The sequence below is a fragment of the Colletes latitarsis genome, unplaced genomic scaffold, assembly GCF_051014445.1.
Source record: "Colletes latitarsis isolate SP2378_abdomen unplaced genomic scaffold, iyColLati1 scaffold0129, whole genome shotgun sequence".
Taxonomy (NCBI): Eukaryota; Metazoa; Arthropoda; class Insecta; order Hymenoptera; family Colletidae; genus Colletes; species Colletes latitarsis.
The window spans coordinates 10,001-12,500 of NW_027488479.1; the positions used below are offsets into that span (position 1 = coordinate 10,001).

Genomic DNA, 2,500 nt, shown 5'->3' on the forward strand with positions numbered 1-2,500 from the left:
CCGATGGACGCTGCCGCGTTCGTTCGTAAATGAATAATATACATACTCATGGCTAACTTGAGGCGAATAATCGCAAACGACGACGCGTCGATTTTGCGGCCATCGTTGCTCGCGCGACTAACGACGACCAGCCGAAACGGCTGTAGTTTATCGCATCGATTTCATCGAGCAACCGATGGACGCTGCCGCGTTCGTTCGTAAATGAATAATATACATACTCATGGCTAACTTGAGGCGAATAATCGCAAACGACGACGCGTCGATTTTGCGGCCATCGTTGCTCGCGCGACTAACGACGACCAGCCGAAACGGCTGTAGTTTATCGCATCGATTTCATCGAGCAACCGATGGACGCTGCCGCGTTCGTTCGTAAATGAATAATATACATACTCATGGCTAACTTGAGGCGAATAATCGCAAACGACGACGCGTCGATTTTGCGGCCATCGTTGCTCGCGCGACTAACGACGACCAGCCGAAACGGCTGTAGTTTATCGCATCGATTTCATCGAGCAACCGATGGACGCTGCCGCGTTCGTTCGTAAATGAATGTTATACATACTCATGGCTAACTTGAGGCGAATAATCGCAAACGACGACGCGTCGATTTTGCGGCCATCGTTGCTCGCGCGACTAACGACGACCAGCCGAGACGGCTGTAGTTTATCGCATCGATTTCATCGAGCAACCGATGGACGCTGCCGCGTTCGTTCGTAAATGAATAATATACATACTCATGGCTAACGTGAGGCGAATAATCGCAAACGACGACGCGTCGATTGTGCGGCCATCCGTTGCTCGCGCGACTAACGACGACCAGCCGAGAAGGCTGTAGTTTATCGCATCGATTTCATCGAGCAACCGATGGGCGCTGCCGCGTGCGTTCGCCCGATTGCGCGTGAAGTTACTGTTCGGAACCAAGAATATACGGGTGTATTATACCCGTTTGGTCGCAGCCACGCGCAAAGGCTTTTGAATGTACTGTACGCCCGGCCGTCGAACGATGGTTTTCCGTCATTCAGGAAACAAAAAGAAACTTTTGTCGTCGATATGGCGCGTTCAATCCTCCGTCGATACGCTGGTCGGAGGTGCGAACATCGAATATTTTTAAAGCAAAGAACAAGGAGCATTTTTAAATACAAGAAAAATTGTAAATTGTATATGATTACCCTGAACGGTGGATCACTTGGCTCGTGGGTCGATGAAGAACGCAGCTAATTGCGCGTCAACGTGTGAACTGCAGGACACATGAACATCGACATTTCGAACGCACATTGCGGTCCACGGATAAAATTCCTGGACCACGCCTGGCTGAGGGTCGTTCACTTGTCCTAAAACTGCTTGCGTTGTTCTCAGATTCCCTAACCCCGCCGTCGTTTACCTCTCCTTTCGGGGAGATGGCGAAGAACGTTTCGGAGCCGGGTCGATGAAGAGAAAGGTATCAACGTACGAGCGAGAATTTGGGTATTTCGTTGGCGTTTGTCGCTGGACGTACGAAAAAGAATAAATATTATATATTATTGGCAAGTTTGCGCACCCCTTGCGTGGTGAGGCAGAGATCAGTCTGGACTCGCGCGAGTGTTTTACGGCGTCGTGCGTCGTGTTGTCTGGAGTATCATCACGACCGCCCGTTAAAGCACCGCTCCTACGATTTCTGACTTTGACGGCACTAAAAACCACCGTGGGGCGCAAATCGCGTTTCGTACAAATCTAATGATTACCGGCGCTCCCGACGTTGCCCGAAGTTAATAATTTATGCAAAGGAAAGAGAAAATAAAGCGTATACTAGTTTTGGAGCATAACAAAAAGGACACTGGAAAGAAATTTGACCAAACACTGATAATTATGATATGTAATATATGCCCTACCACGTGAAATTTGTGGTATCCGTCGGTCGTCGTCTTCCTCTCTGTTCGTTCGTACAGCCCCAGGGAAAAATGATAATTTATCAAACGAATCGGACGATCATCCTCTATGGAGAGGCTCGAACGAACACGACGAGAAGCGCGATACGAACGGAACCCAAAAGAAGGGATATACTCTGAGAAGTTGGTCGCCCCATGTCTCTCTTTGTTACGAATATGTATATCGATTGCGAGACCGCGCGTTTAGCCGGTCGTCCAGTCCACGAATGCTTTTCTTTCGAACTTACGGTGGACTTTGGTAGACTATCAAAGAATCAACGAAAATCGGATCGGGTAGTTCTATCATAGACACACACCGTGGTTCTTCTTTAATTTGAAAAGCGACGGAAGGACGTTAAAAGTAATCAGCCGGTTACGCCTAGCGAGCGTTTCGCATCGAACGAATGAAAAACTAAGACAGAAGGGAGACACTTTGGCGAGGCGCTAAAAACCCATCATTGATATCCTTTTCTCCGAGAAAGCAAAATGCTATTATATGCTATCGGAGGACGCGGAGAAGTAGGAGGTGGTGGTCGATTCCATATATACACCAGGTTCTTGTTGCTCCGATTCGTTACGGTGTACGATTTGTTTTT

The 2,500-nt window shown here is 48.3% G+C and overlaps 1 non-coding gene across 1 annotated transcript; it reads left to right on the plus strand.

Annotated features, from left to right (window-relative positions):
• Nucleotides 1–1,166: 1,166 nt before the first annotated feature.
• Nucleotides 1,167–1,321, plus strand: LOC143351320 (5.8S ribosomal RNA). The gene has a single exon (XR_013081665.1). It is a non-coding gene; the product is annotated as a 5.8S ribosomal RNA (ribosomal RNA).
• The last annotated feature ends 1,179 nt before the right edge of the window (nt 1,322–2,500 follow it).